Source organism: Adiantum capillus-veneris, chromosome 11 (assembly GCF_014529385.1).
Source record: "Adiantum capillus-veneris isolate H3 chromosome 11, ASM1452938v2, whole genome shotgun sequence".
Lineage (NCBI taxonomy): Eukaryota > Viridiplantae > Streptophyta > Polypodiopsida > Polypodiales > Pteridaceae > Adiantum > Adiantum capillus-veneris.
The window spans coordinates 128,219,387-128,241,957 of record NC_140941.1 but is presented as its reverse complement, the minus strand read 5'-3'; positions in this window follow the sequence as shown (position 1 = coordinate 128,241,957).

Below are 22,571 nucleotides of genomic sequence, written 5' to 3'. Positions count from 1 at the left end.
AAGATGGATCAAAAGAAAACTGCCATCCCTAGATTACGCATTGTTCCCAAGGGTGTGGATTCAGGATATAATATGCAGTGGCATTGATTGGCATGATCACTCATGGACATGGAGAAGGTCATTACGGACACTTTGTCTTGAATGGTTTGTGGCCAGCTGATCCAAATCTTACAATTGGCTCAATTGCTAATTGTTTACATAACCTAGAGAGGATAGATAAGCATCCTCTTGGTGATCTAGTAACAAATGGACTTCCAAGGAGTAATATTTCACTACTACATGCTTTGAACTCAAGGGATGCTTTGGACTACCATAACTTGCGTGATGGAAAAGAGCCCATTGTGCAGTCGTCAGAAATTGCAGAAGAGGAATTGGGGTCAACATTTCGCAGATTGCTAGAGAGCTTGTTGCTACAATTGGATAATTGTGCAGGGGAAAACAAAAATCGGTACTTATTTGCCTATTTGTCAATGCTTGTTGCAAGGGGTGTTTTCAAAACCATCCAGCTGGGATTTTTAATGGTTGGGCATACACATGAGGACATAGACGCCATGTTTAGTAGGTTTTCAGAGAAGCTGAGAGTTACACAAACCTATACTTTGCCACATTTGATGGATACATTACGAAACAGCTCATCTTCATCTCCAGCTCCATTTTTTCTCACAAAGATCCCCGATTTCAAGCAATATTGTGATGGCTATCTTTGTGATGGACAAGACATACTTGTTGGACATTCCAAACCGCTTCAGTTCAGGTTCTTTATGCAGGATGAGACACCAATGATGCAATATAAGGCACATGTAGGTGTATCAAGTTGGAGTGGAAGTATTCGCCTTTGGAAAACAGACACAGAAGGCAAGCCAATGTTACCACATGGAGATCCACCTCTAGTACAAATGGCGGAGTATGTCAAGGCCCACGAAGAAGTCATTTTGGGGCTAAAGAACTATATAAAATTTTGGAAAATTCTAGGGAATGGTTCAAGTATTCCGCGATATTATAGACCCGTGATAGATTATTGGAGTAAGGTAATTGAAGAGATTGGAAAAGCAATCATATCAGAGGGAGTCTTGTATGAAATGTTTTGGCCAAAAACTCAAGAATATTCTCACCTACAAAGCACTACAATGAATTTTCAACAAGGAGCAGAAAGATTCCTAGGCCTTGAAGAGTTGAACGATCATTTTTGTGGGCCTCAACGAGATAGGCCAAGGGAAGAGTTTGACCCTATGTCTGATGTGCACAAAGGTGACTTTCTTATGCTTGTTCCGAGTGACACAGAAATCTATCCAGTGTGGCTTGCAATGGCTTTATCTGACATTGATAATGAGCCTACATCACCAAACTACAGAAAACTCTTGATTCAATATTGGGCACCTTGCGCGAGAAAAAGTGGGATGGCAGATACTCAAGCTTACAGCAATTGTTGAAAGGGTTATTGGGTTGTCAACTATAAGGACCCACAAGTGTGGGAAACTGTAGATGCAATTGTTTGGTCCTGGAGACCCAACAAAGAAGGACCATTTTCTAGAATAAAGATTCCAGAAAGGCATGCTCTAAAAGCCAAAGAAGGCCTCACTCGTGCACATCAACCACACTTGGATCAAAGTTCAGATATGGTATCAAATGTGGAGTAGAATTATGTGGAGCTTCTATTGTGACTATACTAGTCAGTTTGTAAACAAAATCTTTTTTGTATCTTCCTTTGTTTTATGTAATTTATAGTTATTATTCAAATCCATGTGTTGTACATCCTCTTGACTTTTGGTGTTTATCAACACCACAATCCTATGAGATTTTCACTTTATTTACTAACCACACACCTCAATTTTTCCCACTTTAAGTGGAAAATTCCCAAATTACATGAATTTAGTCGATTTGGAGATTCCCATAATGTGAGATTTTTACCAAAATACCTAATATGGTCTTTGCTAATTAAAAATATCAAATATGAGAGATTCAAGACTCCATATTTCTTTCATATTCAAGATACAAAATTCCAAAATGGCATCTACAAAATGCCAAGTCATAGCTTATGATTTACAAGATTCCTTAGCTATAAGCAATATAAAGAAGATGATCTCATAGTTTTTTATATCTTTCTATAGATTTTTACAATATGGAGAGAAGGATCTCAAATTCAACATGATGTCAAAACTAGCATGCCATGTGGGACATCTTTGCATATAAATTTCTTCTCATTCTTTTTGGCACCTACATTAAACAAGACAAACAAAAAATGAAAGGAAGCATGGATATATCTGGAAAGAAGAAAAGAAAGTAACATTCATATACCTTTATTCCATCCAAATGAAAGGTAAATGAGGTAGACACTTCAATGTCTTCATCTTGCAAGCAATAGATTTACTACAAAATAACTCCTATGTGCAAACAAATGAAAAAGAAAGAAATTCTAACAAAGCAATAAAGGGCAAGTGAGAATTGCACTTGTAAATAAATAAAGATAGACAATTACACTTACACTTTGGTATATGAAAATAAAGATTACAACTCTCTGTATCCACATGCAGCTCTTTGTGCATATAGACATGCTGCACCATAATTATCTTGATGCTCCCCTTGCTAGTTCCTTACCAAAAATATTTCTCCCTTCCCTTCCAGCAAGACAAGAATTGATTCTTGGAGAATGATTTACTCCTTCTACTCTCCTGCATAAGAATCCAACTAGCTTTGGTTATGGTGATTGGAATTCATTCATTTCCTTTGTTGAATGCATTATAGGTGACTACTCGTTCTATAAGTGTGCTTGGTATTTTGGATTGGGTATCCATAGCTTCTATGCAGAGGAGGTGCAACAAAGATCCAGAGGAGGTGCAAAGCATGCAAGAATGGAAGGAAATGTAGAGCATGCAAAGTAAATTCAAATTTTGAAAGTTAGTTCCACATGTTGTTTTCTTGAAAAGCACAATCAAGATGTAGAGCATGTAGAAGGAAATCCATTTTTTTAGCGTTAGTTCCATTTGTTGTGTTATTACAAAGGGCATCCCATAATGGAGAAATAAGACCTACAAGAAAAGGTTTCTTTTTTTTGAAAAAAAAAGGTGAAAATGATAGGTTTATGGTACAAATATCACTTTCACGGATGGAGAGTGACATTTATTCCAAAAAAATCCAATTTTCAAGTCTGAATCTATTTTCAAATGGAATGATTCCAAAGATATTGTAATGGGAATCTCTCCTCCCATTGGTTAAGAGAACTCTCTCTCTCTAGATGCTAAAAGGAAAAAAAACTTACCTCAAACTTCCCCTAATGCTAGAGTCTGCTCATATCCCTAAGATCAAGAGACCTCATCATGAAATGAACTAAGATTGTCATAATAATCAATATCTAATTCTCCTAAATGATTTTCTCATGATAAACTGATCATTTAATATGGGGAAGTGCCAGGGGAGAAAAAGCTAGAATATTGGTTAAGCTAGCAGACCGACCACAGTAGGGATCCAAAGGAGGGGAAATAGGGATCCAAAGGGGGGGGCCATCTGCAAAAGAGCCATGTGCAACAATGGGCTTAAAAGACCCTAAGGTTCAGCCCATTAAGACTTCCATAATGCTAAGGTTCCAAAATTCAAAGGTTGTGTCCAAAGGTCAAGCATGGGGGGAATTGGATGCTTTGTGTGTGTCTCAAAAGTCTTTATCAATCCCTACATAGGGGATGATAGAGAAACTCACACACACACACAATCTCCCTTTACACAAAGGGAATGATGGACACATGTCAGCTCCCTAGCCCAGATGCCCACAAGGTGTACCCAATTCCTACTGGATGGCCTTGGAGGTGGACCAATGAGAATTAGGCTAGAGTAAATATAGTTTAATTAATTTAAAAACACTTAATAAAAGAACCAATGAGAATTAATCTCTCTAGAAGACTATTGGACAGTCTCCCAAGGGGTCCAATGAGCATTCAGCAGCCCAATGGCTTGCCTGATTCCTTTTGGCCAGGAGGCAAGGGGGTCCAATGAGAGTTTAGTTGCATTTATTAATTACATAAAGCTCTCACAAAAGGGTAAAGGGCGACACATGTCCGATGGCTATCACTTATACTGCTTAATTATCATTGGCTAGCCCTAGGGAGGTCCAATGAGACTGTAGCATGAGCAAATCGCAAGAGGGGTCGACCAAGAGAGAGAGGGGGCTGATTTTTTCAAGGCATTATCACACACACACTCACACAATCTCATGTGTGAAGTAAATAAGACTCTCTCTCCTTCTGAAGCTTTAATGGAAAGCTTACCACCTACTTCAAGCTTGTGAGAAGGGAGGCCTACACCAACAACTCTTGGCTTTGTGATGCAAATCCAACCAAGAGCCAAGCTTCAATGCATGCTCATCTCCTCTACCATGCTAATTACTAAGCTAATCTATGCTAATATGAGTGATTATGTGAGGAGATGTACATCTTTCTCGTAATAATACTCCTTCTTCCTCTCAATCTACTCTCATACCCCGCTAGCTCTCACCATCTTCAAAGGTATGTGAGGTCTTGGGTCTGAGACCGGAGAGAATTGATGTTGTGTTTGATAAGTGTTTTGCTTAGTGCATGAAGCTTTCATCTTCATTCCACTAGCTAGTCTTGAAGGAACACAAAGAATTTTATTGTAGAATGTCTCTCTTGATGGGAGAAACCATAATACAAAGCCTTTTGGAGGGGGGACCGGCTCTCTGTAAATCCTGTCCTCAACTGTTGTCAATAGCTTAATTTCTCCCTCTTTTGAAAGTATTGTTCATGCTATCTAACTAGGTGTTATGCTTTTTGTTGCTCTCTCCACCCAACCACTCTTGTAGTTTACATTAGGAATCTATTCTAATGAAATACCCACTATGTTCATGCTAATTTCTGCTACACACAAGTTTTTAGTCCATTAAATGTTACATTGGTATTAGAGCACAAGGTTTCTCTTTTCTTGCTCAAGAAGGGAGGTCCTCAAGCTAGCTATAAATGGTTGGTATCATTAATTGCCTGTGAGTAAGTAGAATAGGGATTTTTCAGCCTTGCAGTGCGCCTGCCTTCGTGCAGTTAACGGGGCATCACCGTTGGGAGCTATGTTCTTAATAGTGGATTCCTACGGGGCTATTAGAAGCTTGACAGGAGCTGGTTCTTTTTTGGTGTTGAACGACCCTCTTTTCTATTCCTTGCAATTAATGGTATTCGAGCCACGGGTACAGTAGCTTGAGTGCTTTTTCTAAAGGGGTAAAGAGGAGTAGCAACTAGGGCTTGAAGTGCCAAAGTACACCTAAAAAGTTTACACCTTAAAGTTGTTAGAATGGCTGACAATAGTAAAGAGAGTGAAATTAATGTTGATAACTTTGATTTTGCTAATGAGCAAGTTACTAATGATGCCCCGATGCTTGTTAACTATCTTGTTTCTAGGCTTCAACAAGCCATGGGCAATCCATCTCTCCAAAGTGAAGTGCAATGGCAACTCCATGCTCATGGGATTCTCCAAGCTCACCACCATGAGAAGAGAGCACCTAGGAAGCCTCCTTGTGAGACTTCCAAAAGAGGTCTCTCTCCAATTAGGGAAGAAGAAGAGAATCCATACGAAGGGCTCAAGAATTTACTTCTTGATGATGTATCTCCTTCCCAAAGGAGAACTCAAGAGCCTCCACTGAAGGACCGAGAAGAAGTCTCCCGCCACCTCGACGGAGATGGCTCCACGAAGACGGCGGACTAAACGCTCTCCATCACCCAAAACGGAGAAGACCATTGCACCCTTCTCCACACCATAATTCAAAGAGGGATGACAAAAAGCAGAGAAGAAAAAGGAGAGAAAGAGGACACCCTCTTCTCCATCTTCTTCATCCTCTTCCTCTTATGAAAGTGATGGTGAATGAAGATCAAGACAAGAAAAAGGCAAGAAAGAGGTCACCCTCTTCTCCACCTTCCTCAAATTCTTCACCTTCTGAAGAAAGTGATGGTGCAACCTTTGAACCATAAAAAAGAAGAGGCCATAGGAAATCCTATGCCGCATGGAAGAGGTCGTCCAAGCTGAACAGGTTCAAAGAGGGAGGGAAGAGCATCTCTTTCCTTACCTATGATGGCACCTTTGGTGCTACGGACAAAGTCTTGGCCTTCATCCAACAATTTGATGCGGCGTTCGGAGATGAGGGATTCACGGATTCCTCTAAGCTACGTCTTGTAGCTATGCACTTTCAAAAGTCCGCCAGGCAATGGTGGTCTAGCCTACGAGCCAATGGTGAAGCTCCATGAACCTGGAAAGCTTTAAGAGCTTCCATTATGAAGCAGTTTTTTGCCACAGATGCCAAAGACAAAGTACTCACCAAATGGCGAAGCTTAAAGCTCTCTCCCTATGAATCCATCCACAAATATGTAGACAAGTTTTGGGACCTACAACTCAAAGCCACCGTATTCAAAAAGTTGGATTTTGGAGAGCAAAAGCAATAATTTTTTGCGGGCTTAACTGAAGAAATGGCGAAGTATGTCAACTCCCAAAGACCACATACCATATCAGCGGTAATACACCATACTATGGTGGCCTCTCGAATCAATTTCCAAACGGGGGCTAAAAGAAATAATAAGCCCACGGAAAACAAGGGTACCAACCAGCCTAAGGGGAAGGACAATGTCCAAAAGTCTCCTAAGGGCAACTCCAACAAAGCTAAAGAGAAGGGGGTTATCACAAGGATAACTGGTGTTTTAAGTGCAGTGAACAAGGGCATGCGTACCGCGCTTGTCCCCAAAAGAATACCCGCCATGATCCTCCTAGAGCTACCTTGGTTGAAATCCAAGAGGAAGAGACTCACCAAACTCACCACAAAGGATCTCCTCTATGCCATGCTTGGGGAAAGGTAAGAGAACATGATGCTTTTATTCTCTTTGACCCTGGTTTTGACCCTGGTTCTACTCACAATTTTATATCTATAGAGTTGGCCACCAAGCTAGGCATACAAGCCTATGAGATGGGAGATGTTCTACCTGCAGACAGTGCTTTCAAGGGGCAAGAAGCTTCATTCACTCCCTTAATTGGGAAATTGAGGCTCCATGTCCAAAGGTATGTGGACAAAGAGGACTTATTTATCTCTCCTCTCAAGATGAGGATGTAATCCTAGGGGCACCATGGTTTGATCGCATGGCTGCTAATGTTAAATTCCCTGAAAGGAGAATCTCCTTTAAGTTCAAGGAAAAAGACATGTATATAGATGCTAAGTAAATGGGTAACACTATCCCCATTTTACATACACCAGCTTTCAACAAGTCAATAAAGAGCTCTATTTCCATGTACATGATTTTTGTTAAAGATTCTCAAAATGAACCTAATGCTTTAGCAAAAGAAAATAAAAGCAACCAAAAGGAATTAGAGTTATCCAATTTTCTCAAGGGTTTTCAAGATGTTTTTATTGACGACATCCCTTGTGAGATACCTCCTAAACGAGGTATTGATGACCATGAAATTGAACTTCATCCAGGAAGTTCACCGTCTAACAAACCTCCTTATAGGGTTTGTAAAGCTCAACAACAGGAGATTATGCGGCAAGTGCATGAGTTAGTTGAGAAGGGCATGGTTAGGCCTAGCTCATCTCCATTTTGCTCACCTATGCTATTAGTGCAAAAGAAAGACGGCAGATATCGTATGTCTGTCGACTATAGAGCACTAAATAGGATCACTATCAAGAATAGGTTTCTCGTTCCATGGGTAGAAGACCTATTTGATAAGCTACAAGGATCGACCTACTTCAGTAGGATTGACCTAAAAGGTGGCTATCATCAAATAAGGATAGTTGATCAAGACATTGTAAAGACCGCATTTCGCACCACATTTGGTCTTTACAAATACATTGTCATGCCTTTTGGCTTGACCAATGCACCAGCCACATTCAACCGCTTGATGGAGTAGTTGTTCAGGCATCATCGAACCTTCACTGGAGTGTTCTTTGATGATATTATCATCTACTCTAATTCATTAGATGAACACAAGCAACACCTCCAAGTAATATTTCAAGTTTTAAGAGAGAATAAACTTTGTTAATCGAAAGAAAAGTGAATTTTTCTTGCAAGAGATTCAGTATTTAGGTCACATTATCACTCAAGATGACATCCAAATGGATCCATCAAAGTTAGAGGTAATAAAAGGATGGCCTAAACCAAAGAATCTTCATGAACTAAGAAGCTTTATAGGTATGTGTGCATACTATAGACACTTCATAGAAAAGTTCTCACAAATTGCGGGACCATTACATGACCTAACAAAGAAAAGCGTTAGGCATACATGGTCTGCTAAGGAGAACAATGGTTTCGAAAAGCTTATCTCTCAACCTGTGCTTACACTACCGGATCTCTCAAAACCATTTGAGGTCCAATGTGATGATTGTGGTGATTGCCTTGGAGTTGTTTTTCTTCAAGAAGGGCAGGCCATAGGCTATGAAAGTCGAAGGCTTGACCCTGTTGAGCAAGCTCTAGGCATATATGAAAAGGAACTCCTTGCAATTCTACATGCCTTAGACTCATGGAAGAACTATTTATTGGCGACTCCTTTCATTCTCTGAACGGATCACCAAAGCCTTAAGTACTTCATGATGCAGACCAACCTCTCCGATAAAAAAATGAGGTGGGAAAATATTTAACTTTTGAAATTTCATTTTCATATTGCTCACATTGCTGGAAAGCATCATCAAATAGCCGATGCACTCTCAAGACGGCCGAGAGTGAATGCGGTTTCCATAGCAACTCACAATGATCTTCTTCTATGACAGATGAGTATGCTATTGATCCCAATTTTAGAGATGTTATTTCAGCCCTTGCATTAGGAAATAAAGAGGAACTATTTACTTTACAAGATGGTTATCTTCTCTATGGTAATAGACTATGTGTTACCAACTCACTACGTGAGAAAGTAATGTATGAATCTCATGATCCTTCTTATGCAGGGCATAGAGGGATTCAGTCTACCCTAAAAGGGAATGAAACATATTTCTATTGGCCTACCATGAAAGCAAACATACAAGAGTATGTTTCTAAATGTGTGGTATGCCAAACGACAAAATTTGATAGAGGGAAGCAACTTGGATTGCTTCAACCCTTGCCAATCCCTAATTCACCATGGGAGAGCATATCCATGGATTTTATCTTTGGATTGCCTAAGTCGATCCATGGGAATACGAGAATATGGACGATAGTAGATAAGTTCAGTAAACAAGCTCATTTTATACCTGTCAAAAAGACTATCAAAGCCCATCAAATGGCAACCCTCTTCATTTCACAAATTTTCAAGTACCATGGCTTGCCAATGTCCATAGTATGACTAGTAATTTGTGGAAGGGTCTCTTCAAGAATTTAGGGACAAGGCTAAATGTCTCTTCGGTCTATCATCCACAAACATATGGCCAAAGTGAAATAGCTAACCTAACAATTCTCAATCTACTAAAAGCCTATGTAACAGAAGTAGATCAAAGATCCCAATGGGAGAAGTACTTACCCTTAGTGGAGTATGCTTACAATAACACTGTACATACTTCCACAGTAAAAGCACCTTTTGAGGTAATTGAGGGAAGATAAAAAAGTCCCTTGCTACTTAAGGTACATGGGAAGATCTTTGCTGCAAATGAGTATAGCTGAGACCTACAAGAATCTTTTCAAAAGATTAAGGATGCTATCTCTATCTCACAACAAAGGCAAAAGGCTTCTCTACTGACAAGCACAAAATATCCCAAGCCTTTAAAGAAAATTATTGTGTCTTATTAAAATTTCCCAAGGCTCGATTAAGGCACACGACGGGCAAGAATCCTACAGGACACCAAAAGTACTATACTAAACTAGCAAAAAGGTACTATGGTCCCTTCTAGATTCTTAGGCCAATCAATGAGATGGCCTATCAACTCAAGTTTCCCAATCATTGGCTCATACACAATGCTTTCCATGTGAGCCTATTAAAGCCTTAGAAAGGAGAGACACCTCAAGAACCAATTACTGAAGACCCACTAGAGATCCAAGACCAAGAAGAGGTGCTGCAGCCCGAGTCCATTCTCCGACATGAAGAGAAGGTACTAAGAGGTGGTAAGACTATCCGACGATATCTTATTAAGTTTAAGAATTATCCTTTTGAAGATGCTAGATGGATGCAAGGCATACAATTAAAGGATAAGCTAAACCTTGTCAATGCTTACAATGCTTCCCAAGAGTAAGCAAACATAAAAAATGTAAAAAATGAACAAATTTTTTGTCTAATAAGACTCTCTTTTTCTTTATTGTGCACAAAAATGAAGTGGTATGCATGCTTAGATCAAGTTTGCGGAGACCACGTCACCAAGTAGATCTTGTCACTCTACTTTGGAAGGTTGATAGGACTAATACGAAAATAAGCTTGTGGCAGCCTCAGGCTCTCAAGCGCCAAATGGACTAGTCATCCATTGTGGAATGATGCCGTAGGGTAACATAGGGATCCTCTACCCGCTAAGAAAAGGACCAATGAATATGTTTTATCTTCTCTACCCCATAGTCGAGGACGAATATGATTTCAAGAGAGAGGTAATGTCATAATAATCAATATCTAATTCTCCTAAATGATTTTCTCATGTTAAACCGATCATATAATATGGGGAAGTGCCAAGGGAGAAAAAGCTAGAATATTGGTTAAGCTAGCAGACCGGCCACAATAGGGATCCAAAGTAGGGAAAATAGGGATCCAACGGGGGGGGCCATCTGCAAAAGAGCCATGTGCAACAATGGGCTTAAAAGACCCTAAGGTTCAGCCCATTAAGACTTCCAAAATGCTAAGGTTCCAACATTCAAAGGTTGTGTCCAAAGGTCAAGCATGGGGGGAATTGGATGCTTTGTGTGTGTCCCAAAAGTCTTTATCAATCCCTACATAGGAGGGGGCGAGCCTTGGGAGTAGGGGATGAGAGAGAAACTCACACACACAGACACAATATCCATTTACACAAAGGGAATGAGGGACATATGTCAGCTCCCTAGCCCAGATGCCCACAAGGTATACCCAATTCCTATTGGATGGCCTTGGAGGTGGACCGATGAGAATTAGGCTAAAGTAAATCTAGTTTAATTAATTTAAAAACACTTAATAAAAGAACTAATGAGAACTAAGCTCTCTAGAAGACTATTGGACAGTCTCCCAAGGGGTCCAATGAGCATTCAGCAGCCCAATGGCTTGCCTGATTCCTATTGGCCAGGAGGCAAAGGGGTCCAATGAGAGTTTAGTTGCATTTATTAATTACATAAAGCTCTCACAAAAGGGGAAAGGGGGACACATGTCAGAAGGCTATCACTTATACTGCTTAATTATCATTGGCTAGCCCTAGGGAGGTCCAATGAGACTGTAGCATGAGCAAATAGCAAGAGGGGTCGACCAAGAGAGAGAGAGGGGGCTGATTTTTTCAAGGCATTATCACACACACACTCACACAATCTCATGTGTGAAATAAAGAAGACTCTCTCTCCTTCTGAAGCTTTAATGGAAAGCTTACCACCTACTTCAAGCTTGTGAGAAGGGAGGCCTACAACAACAATTTTTGGCTTTGTGATGCAAATCCAACCAAGAGCCAAGCTTCAATGCATGCTCATCTCCTCTACCATGCTAATTACTAAGCTACACTATGCTAATATGAGTGATTATGTGAGGAGATGTACATCTTTCTCGTAAGAATACTCCTTCTTCATCTCAATCTACTCTCATACCCCGCTAGCTCTCACCATCTTCGAAGGTGTGTGAGATCTTGGGTCTGAGACCGGAGAGATTTCCTTGATCCTTATCATCAATTCAAATATTGTCCATTTAATGACTCAAGATTTACAAGACTAGCAGATATTTATGAACCCAAGAACCAAAACCCAAATCAAAATTTCAGAAACTATACCCACATATAGCTCAACCAAACTACAGTTGGAATTAAAGACCATCTCAAAATCAAGGAAAGATTACACTAGGGAACCTATTTTTTGTGAGGAATGGACCATCCAATAGCAATACTGTGGTAATAACTTCAATTAACCACCTCGTTTAGGAGGAGGAGGAAACCAAAGGCCTCAAGGGAGAGCTCAAGTCAACACGGCTAGGCAATCGGAATCAAGAAAATGTGTATGTTCATGCTGGAATCAAACATCAAGGAGTTAATGAAAAATTCTTAGTGATTTAAAACCTAGTAGTGTATCGAGGTAATAATTCTACCTTATTGATTGATTCTAGGATTACACATAATTTCATCTCCCCAACATGGGTTAGAAACCTCATCTCCCCTACATGCATTAGAAACCTCATTCTACTTGAACATCTTGATATTGACCGCATAACCCTAGGGTCACCGTTAGCACAAAGCAAGGACAACCTAAACTTTACTTTGTAAACTTCACTAAGCTACTAAAATCCAACAAAGAGAGTGACATGGTTTATGATGTAAAGCCTAATCCAACAAAAGAGAAGTCGAAAACACCTAAAAGTGAGTAACTTATTAAATTTGATGATATATTTCATGAAGATATTTTAGAGTTACCACTTAAGTGTGAATTTGATCATGCAATAGAGCTTATTCTAGGATCTCAACTTGTTGCTCAAAGACCACAGAAGATGTCGGTACCTGAGTTTGCAAGACTCAAAAAACAACTTACTCTATTTCTTGACCAAGGCTTCATTTGACCTAGTGTTTCTCCATGAAGTACTTTGGTACTGTTTAATCAAAAGAAGGACAATACTCTATGTTTTTGTATTGACTATCATGGATTAAACCAAGTAACAATTAAGAATAAGTATGTAATACCTAGGATCGTTGAGTTACTTGACCAACTGCACAAAGATTATATTTTCGGTTGATCTTAAGTCTGGTTACTATCAAAATCCAAATCAAGGAAGAAAATATACCAAAGATAGGATTCAACACTCAATTTGGATAATATGAGTTTATACTTATGCCCCTTGGACTTACAAATTCTCCAACAACTTTCAGTGGCCTTATGACAAATGTGTTTAGAGAATATCTTGTTGATTTTGTTCTTGTCCTCTTTGATGTTATTTTGGTCTATACAAAGAATATGGAAGAACATGAACACCATGCATGACAAGTACTTCAACTTTTATGAAAAACCAGCTTTATGCTAATCATAGCAAGTGTATCTTTTTCACGGACAGACATTAGGAGAAGTTGGACTCACTTTGGGCCCTGTAAGAAGTTCCACGTCGGCTTAGAGAGAGAAAATGAAAATGTTAAACTGTGCATTTTATGTGATACTTTTTTGCGCCAACAAAAAGCCAAAATGACATTCTTTGGTAGGTAGCCTTCGTCTTTATCATTATTATCCTTCGTTCTCTTGTCAGAAGTCCAACTAACCGTATGACTAATGATTTGAAATGCCAACTTACAAGTGTTCCCTCCAAAAACATAAGCCACACGAACTCTATCAACTCTAAAGATGAGAATATGGCCTTCCCTCCCAAAACCTTAGATATTTCATGAGTTTCAAGTGTCTATCTATTTCTCTATCAACTCTAGGAATGGAGAACGCTTCTTTTTCTGATGAAAACACCAATTTGAACTTGGAATCCTCAACCCCTTCATCTTCAACACTTACCCAAAGAAAGAACACATATCATCTTCATGTTGATGTATTGCAAGAGTACGCACCGTTGGTGAAATGTAGGAGGGATTCTTTCTTATCTCAACAGGAGAAAGAACTTAGAAGAACAAACAAGGAACATCATATGGATTTGTGGACCAATGGGTCTATTTATCCAAAGGATCCTACAACAAATGCGCCACCTCCCTTTGCTAATATCACTAACCTCTTACATTTCACAGGTGATGGCAAGGATGGGCTATTGGGATACACCGAACATTTGGAAATCAGAGGATTGAATGCAAAAAGGCAATGAAACCTCCTGGCGATGGAGAACATGCAGCTGAAGAAACTTAATGAAGCATGCTCGCGGAAGATTTCATCAAACAAAGAGACAATCCAAATCCTTGAGAAGAAGATCACAAGTTTGCAAGAGAAAGACACCGTGCTTGGTAGTCTGAAAAGAAAACGAGATCTGTGAAACATTGAGAACATGAAGATTGGTAGTGGTGGCCTGAAAAAATAAATACGAGCTTTAAGGTAACTCAAAGTTTGTTTCTGCTTTTGTATCTTCAATGTGCTTCACTAAGAAACGGATACACTTTCCTATACATGATCATAACGCATGATGCTTTTTTGGCAGGTCTTTATTGCATCCAAACTCGAATGGTGTAGGCTTCAATACCGGAGTGCATTACAGTTGGCTAGTTCCAAAAGAAGTAGTTGAAGAGATGATAACTAAGAAAAAATTTTGTAAGTTGAAAGGGAGTCTCCTTACCTCCTTCATGAACGAGAATCAGCTGGAACCAATGGAAGTGCAATCAATACTTGATGAGAGTGGCATCTCGTAAATGGGATACAGGGCACTCTTTGAAGCATTAGCTAAAAAGTCTCAAAATAAACTACAGAGAGGATCATTGGTGCCAAATCCATCACATGTAAAGGCTGCTCGCCGGCACATAAATGATGAGGTGTTTGAGAAACTTGGGTCACCATTCCATATTGAAGCCACGTTCTTAGACAAGGGCGGCAGAGAGGTACAGTTTAAGGAGCAGAACAACCTCTTCATTGATCTTGAAGAATTGCAAAGGTATGCAGTGTTGAGATGTCGAGCTCTACACCTTGAGCTGGCATCCACTACGGGTCTTGGCCGCTTACGGCATTTACTCACTGGCGCGTTAGGTGACCGACACGGAGGATCTCTGCCTGTGATTCTACAGCTGGACTACACTTATAGTGCCAGCCTAGTACGCTTCTAGCGAGTTCACACTTAGTGACCGCACGTACATATGTGCTACTTTTCAGCTTTAGCACTTAGTCATTTTGTACTCTCTTTTCTGTAAAGAAGAAGAAGAAGCTTTCCATCTCTGTGTGCTTTGTGCTTGTCTTGTGTAGCTCTCTTGCATCCTCATTCTTTACATGGTATTAGAGCCTGGTGCAGGCAAGAGAGGCTAAGAGAGCAAGAGCATCACAATCCCTTCGTTCGCAATCCACAACCAGATTCGCACAAGTTTCTGAACAGGTCTCCAAAGTGCAGTATACAGAGATTTACTGTACAAGTACAGTGGTTGTGAAACGCTTGATTGTGGACACTCGTTGAGTGTAGAAAGCGTTACAGGAACCACGATAGCAGGTTCAGCAGATTTGCAGGTTTTTGCAGATTGCAGCTATTTTGTCTTGGTGCTTCAAGATGTCTGACGGTTTCAGTCAGATTGTTACTTAGAAGCTTGAGAAAAATAACTACCCTGCATGGAAGTTCAGAATAACAAATTTTCTAAAAGGAAAAGGTTATTGGGACTATGTAGAAGGAGACAATGAAAAGGAACCAGAGATTCCCGAGGCAAATGCTACAGCAGAACAAAGGAAAGCTTTGAGGGACTGGCAACAAGGCCAGAGCAAAGTGATGTATTGGCTTTCTATGAGCATCACAGATGGCATGATGGGCTATCTACAGGATGCTGAAACCCCCGCCATTGCATGGAAAAACTTAGGCAGAGTGTTCGAGGTGAACACCAAGGCCAGGAAGCTTCAACTAAAGTCGGAGCTAAATCAGGTTAAGAGGAACAACCTCTCCATCAATGATTATGCTTTGAAGATCAAGAGTATCATTGAGGCTCTTGGATCTATTAAAGTCTCAGTGGAAAACGATGACATTGTCCGTGCATGCTTGGATGGTCTAGGAGATGAGTATGTACATTTTAGGTCTTCCATGAATACAAGAGACGACATCCCTGTGTTCCAAGATTTGATTTCTATGCTTATTCTTGAGGAGAAGAACCTTGACACATCTTCTTCTCATGGCAGAAATAATTCTGAACAGGCCTTCTATTCTAACTCCAACAGAGGTAGAGGTAGAGGTCGTGGCCGAGGCCCAAGGGGTTGCAGGGGCCAATTTCTGGAAGGTCAATCAAATCAAAACAATACAGGTGGCAGGGGAAACCAGTCTCAAGGCAGGGGGAGTCAAAGAGGTCGTGGTGCAGGATCAAGCAGGCAGCAACATACTCTAGATAGTAGAGAATGTTGGACTTGTGGTGAAAGAGGTCACATGTCATGTGACTGTCCAAAGGGAAAAGCAAGTAGAAAGAGAGAACAGGGCAACTATGCATCTACTAGCAGAGATGCAGATGACAGCAAAAACGAGCGCATGTTTGTTATGCAGCATGTAATGAATACAATGACTGCAGAGAATTCCACCCAAGATGATGTTTGGTATGTGGATTCAGGTGCCTCTAATCACATGACGTCTCGTGGAGAGTGGTTTAGAGATATGCGCAAACCAGATGTGTCAAGCTATGTGCAGACAGGAGATGACACAGCTCACCCCATTGCTCATGTAGGGGACATACCTCTAAATACGAAGAGTGGGAAATCAAAGTACTTAGCAGATGTACTTCATGTCCCAAACATTACAAAGAATCTTGTTTCTGTTGGACAAATGGTTGAGCAGGGTTTGCAGGTTCGCTTCAATCCAAATGGCTGTTATGTAGAAGATTTCCAGAATGGCTGTAAGCTGATCACAGAGGGCAAATGTGTGGGCAGAATGTTTACGCTGAATGTAGACATGCCTGAGGTAAAAGCTGCATTATTTGCACAGGGCACAGGTGTTGTGGCTGATGTTGACATTTGGCACAAATGCATTAGCCATGTCAATGAGCAGAGATTGCGCAGCATGCAATCAAAACAGATTGTAAAAGGTTTGCCCAAATTCAAGGTGGATGGTATGCATAAAGTGTGTGTAGCATGCCAGTTTGGAAAACAGTCAAAGGGCTCATTTCCACATGAGCGCAATGTAAAAAGCCACTTGAGGTGGTGCACACAGATGTTTGGGGTCCAACCGATACTGCAAGTATACATGGTTGCAGGTATTATGTCTCTTTCATTGATGACCATACAAGGAAAGTATGGGTCTACTTCATGCGTAACAAAAGTGAAGTGTTTGGTCACTTTCAAGACTTCAAAGTCATGATTGAGAAGGAGACAGATATGCAAATCAAGACATTGAGGTCAGATGGAGGGGGAGAGTACTTCTCCAATGATTTTTCAGATTTTCTGCGAATGCATGGTATACACAGGCAGTTTACATGCAGATATACTCCACAGCAGAATGGGGTCGCAGAAAGGAAAAACAGGCACATTGCAGAGGTTGCACGTGCATTGATGAATGAGAAGAACATGCCTCATCATTTCTGGGCTGAAGCTGTAAATACAGCTGTGTACATTATGAACAGGACACCTACAGCTGCGGTGCATGATGTAACACCTGAGGAAAAGTTTACAGGTACAAAGCCTGATTTGGCACACTTGCAAGTGTTTGGCTGCATAGCTTACGTGCATGTACCAGATGAGTTGCATAGGAAATTGGATCCTAAAGCAGAGAAATGTATTCTTGTGGGATATTCCCTTGAACAAAAGGGGTACAGGTGCTACAATCCTACTACACGAGAATTACGAGTGAGCAGAGATGTAGTCTTTGATGAGATGAGCAGCTGGTACAGTAATGCACATGGCACTATTGGGGCTGATGTAAAAGATGATGTGGTTGTACAAAATGTGAGGCCACAGTCACAGGTTTTGAGTGGACCACAAGAGTCCTCTTCTCGTGGCTCTGTTGAGAAACCATGGAATGGTAGACTACGTACGCAGGTTACTCCACCAACAGGTACAGGGAATGTATCACGAAAAGGAAAGGAAAAGGTTGATGAACCTCCCTTTATGGCTGATGCATCATCAGGTTTTTCACATGTAGACATGGATACAGATGGTTCTGAACAAAGTCTTGATGAGGAATTTGGAATTCCGGCTGTCAGGACACCTGGTGTAAGGAAAGTACAAGAAGATGCTAGAGGGCAAAGGAGTGACCCAGGACCGCGCAGATCTAATAGAGTCAGAAATCCAGTTCAGAAATTGACTTATGATGGGTATCTAGCGCATCACCAAGCCTACATGGCTAAGGTGATACAGGATGTGGAGCCCACATGTTTTGAGGATGCAGTTGGAAATGTGCATTGGGATGATGCAATGAATGAAGAGATGGCTGCATTGGAAGCAAATGACACATGGGAGTTGGTGCCATTGCCAAGTGGCAAGAAAGCTATTGGCTGTAAATGGGTGTATAAAACCAAGCATAAGGCTGATGGTAACATTGAGCGTCACAAGGCAAGGCTGGTCGCAAAGGGTTATGCACAAACGTATGGCATAGACTATGAGGAGACCTTTGCTCCAGTGGCAAAGATGACGACTGTGAGAGCTGTCATAGCAGTGGCTGCATCTAGAGGATGGATTATGCATCAAATGGATGTAAAGAATGCCTTCTTGAATGGTGAGTTGCAAGAGGAAGTGTATATGGATCAGCCACCTGGTTATGTCGATCCAGGTTACCCAGATTATGTATGCAGACTTCTCAAAGCTTTGTATGGTTTGAAGCAGGGCTCTAGAGCATGGTATGACAGGATTGCCAAGTATCTTGTCAGTATTGGTTTTAGGAGAGTTCATGCTGATCATTCACTCTATGTACGTGAGAGTGATGTGGGGATTGTGGTCATTACCATATATGTAGATGACCTTATTATTGTTGGTGACAATGCTATGGAGATTGACCATGTGAAGGGTCTTCTCAAACAGGAGTTTGAAATGAAAGATTTAGGCGAGTTGCGCTACTTTCTTGGCATTGAGGTGATCAGGACTCCAGAGGGTGTATGGCTATCACAGAGACAGTATGCTTTGGACATGTTGTCAAAGTATGGTATGGCTGATTGTAAGCCAATTTCTATTCCCTTGGATGTGAATGCAAAGCTGAGTGCAGAGAAGGGTGATGTTGTTGAGGATGTCAACATGTACAGGAAGATTGTGGGTAGTCTAATCTACTTGACTATCACAAGGCCAGACTTGAGCTACACAGTAGGCTTGGAGAGTCAGTTCATGCAGCTTCCGAGGAAGCCACATTTGGATGGCGTACGACGCACACTTAGGTATGTGCAAGGTACTCTTGACTACGCATTGTTCTATGCAGCAGATGCACCATTAGCATTGTATGGGTATACAGATGCAGATTGGGCAGGTAGCATTGTTGATAGGAGATCTACGAGTGGCTTCATGTTCTCTTTTGGGAGTGCTGCTGTTACTTGGAGCAGCAAAAAGCAGCCTACGGTTGCTTTATCGAGCACAGAGGCCGAGTACAGAGGTGCAGCAGTTGCGGCTTGCGAGGTAGCTTGGCTATGCACATTACTTGAGGACTTGGGAGTGTAGGTGGACCAACAGATTTTCATCCATTGTGACAACCTCAGCGGCATGCAATTGGCTAGGAACCCAGTGTTCCATGCCAGGACCAAACACATAGAGGTCCATTACCACTACGTTCGAGAGCGAGTGTTGGCGGGCGACATCGACTTGGTCTACGTCAGCACAGAGGAGCAGATAGCGGATATCTTTACCAAGGCCCTCGGAGCTGAGAAGCTTCGACGTTTCCGGACTATGCTTGGACTCTGCGACATGCAGAGCTTGAGGGGGAGTGTTGAGATGTCGAGCTCTACACCTTGAGCTGGCATCCACTACGGGTCTTGGCCGCTTACGGCATTTACTCACTGGCGCGTTAGGTGACCGACACGGAGGATCTCTGCCTGTGATTCTACAGCTGGACTACACTTATAGTGCCAGCCTAGTACGCTTCTAGCGAGTTCACACTTAGTGACCGCATGTACATATGTGCTACTTTTCAGCTTTAGCACTTAGTCATTTTGTACTCTCTTTTCTGTAAAGAAGAAGAAGGAGCTTTCCATGTCTGTGTGCTTTGTGCTTGTCTTGTGTAGCTCTCTTGCATCCTCATTCTTTACATGCAGTTCACTTCTTTGACATCAATCAAGAGGAGTTCAGTGGGGTTCTCAAGTTTGTTTTGAAACACCATTTTGTTTTATTTCAATGCAGCACATATTGTTCAACCATGGTCCATATTTTGCCAAGACATATGGCTCACTATCAATATGTTCAACCATGGTCCATATTTTGCCAAGACATATGGCTCACTATCAATATGGCCCACACAAGGCATGAAAAAAACCCACTACATGGCAAGAACAGGTTACTTTAAGCACACTAGACATGGGGGAGGAAAGGATAAATCCAATAGCCTATTAGAGTTACACCAATGGACTTATAGATGACTAATTCATAGAGCAAGGTGGAAGGAGCTTCTTAAGAGTTCAAAAATTACACGGTCTTTACAACACATCCGCAAAGAGAAGAAACAGATGGCTTCGGAAAATTCAAATGCGGGGGAGCACCATGCGAGGTGGTGATAGTCACAAGTCAAAAGCGGGAGAAGATGGACCTGAGGGAGAAGATGGACCTGAGCCCTGGACCTGAGCCCGTTGTTTTTATCCTCTTCAATGCACCTCCTTCTTCCTCACTTTGTACCTCTTCGACGTGCAAGCTCTGTAGACGAGTTCCGTTCCTCTATTGATGGCAGCATCCCCATGGGAATCATGCATCTTCTTTCCCTCAAAAACAACCGCTTGTTGTATGGATCTAAGCTCTCTGGGTCTTCAACCCCTGCAGCTAGAGCCTGAGATGTGTAGGACATGAAATAGGGGGCTCTGAGTTCTTGTCACCCATACCCAATGCCAAAGACGCATAGAGCAAAATGTTTCTCAATCAGAATTAGTCTTTTTGTGTTTAGTGGGAGGAGGTTCCCACCATACAATCTTGTAATAACTTTCATTGCAAACAGTGGGAACTTTGCATTGTCCTCGGAGTATTTCTTGTGGTATATTATGATCTACAAAACAATAACAAAACATTTATGTTCTGAACATCAGTGGGTAGAAGCGAGATAGCGTGCCTTACATGAATCAATGGCAGAGATTAGACTTAAGATATTTCAGCGGGCTGTCACTGTCACAAACCCATGAATCAATACCGAGCGCTTGGGGCACCTATTGAATTCCATAAGCCATTGACTTGCTTGGTGTTGACCCATGTCTTAATGGTAGTGAGCCATCTAATGAGCCAAGCGTGACTTATAAAGAAAAGCTTGAGACGTAACACATAGAAACAATGATGACTGCCACAAAGACATGGGTCAATACCGAGTGAGTGGTATCACTATCCAATTCCATAAGCCACTGACTCTCTTGGTATTGACCCATGTCTTAGCAATAGTGAGCCATCTAATGAACCAAGCGTGACTTATAAAGAAAAGCTTGAGACGTAACACATAGCAAAAATGACGACTGTCATGAAGACATGGTTCAATATCGAGCGAGTGGTATCACTATCCAATTCCATAAGCCATTGACTCGCTTGGTATTGACCCATGTCTTAGTGGTAGTGAGCCATTTAATGAACCAAGCATGACTTATAAAGAAAATCTTGAGATGTAACACATAGCAACGTTGACGACTGAATCTAAGACATGGGTCAATACCGAGTGAGTGGTATAACTATCCAATTCCATAAGTCACTAACTCGCTTGGTATTGGCCCATGTCTTAGCAAAAGTGAGCCATTTAATGAACCAAGTGTGACTTATAAAGAGCTTGAGAAGTACCACATAGCAATGTTGACGAACGCATCCGTTGCATTGAAGTTGGAGAAACTGCGCATGCACAGGAAGTCTTGTTGATCAAGGTTGAAAATGCAGGTCTCCTCTAACCTTCCAGGCAACAGTATTTGTGCATGCAGAGGCATAGGCTCCTCCCTAACAGGCTCCTCCCTTATTGGCATAGGCTCCTCCCTAACAGGATCCTCCCTTACAGGCACAGGCTCCTCCCTTATAGGCATAGGATCCTCCCTTACAGTCACAGGCTCCGGATCCTCCACACCTTGCTCATTTTGCTTCAAAACTGGTTCCTCCATAATTGTCTTTGTTTCTTCAATGACCGCCTCAGGGTCCACCCTGGCCTGCTCATGCCCCTCATCAGCTGGCTCAGCATGCCCATCTGTGTCATTTCTCTCGACCCCTGATCGTGTCCTTCTGCTATTTAATACAGCCCTATAAGGCTCTGTCCATCGTGCACAAGGATGGAGAGGGGGTATGTTAAGCATATCCATGGTTCTACTATCTCAGATAGGTACTGGCTGAAACAGGCCATTGTAGCGGAAGCACAGCCTCCGAAGAGTGTCAAAATCCGCAGCATGATAGTAACACGGTGTGCATGGGTAGCTAGGATATATCCATCACTAAAGAATTCAATGAGGTAGTCTTCTGCAATTTCTTGCAGGCCAAGAAGTTCATTGCTGGCTCATCGCATGCCCACTCTCCAATGCTCGCAAATCTCTTGCACTACTCGCTGGAATGGAAGACGTGGAATGGCCCGTTGCATGTGTCGTTCGATCCTTCGCAGCTCTTGCAGGACACCTTTGTGCGCCTCATATCGGTGTCTTCTTGCTTGAGTATTCAAAGAGTCACTTGTTTCCCTTCTAGGCGTGGCCTTTGTACGAGGCATCTCTACAAATAGCATAACAAAAAACTACATGTCATTTCGTGCACAAGGGATTTCAGATTTCTAGGGTCAGCACGAAGCGAAGAAGTGCACCA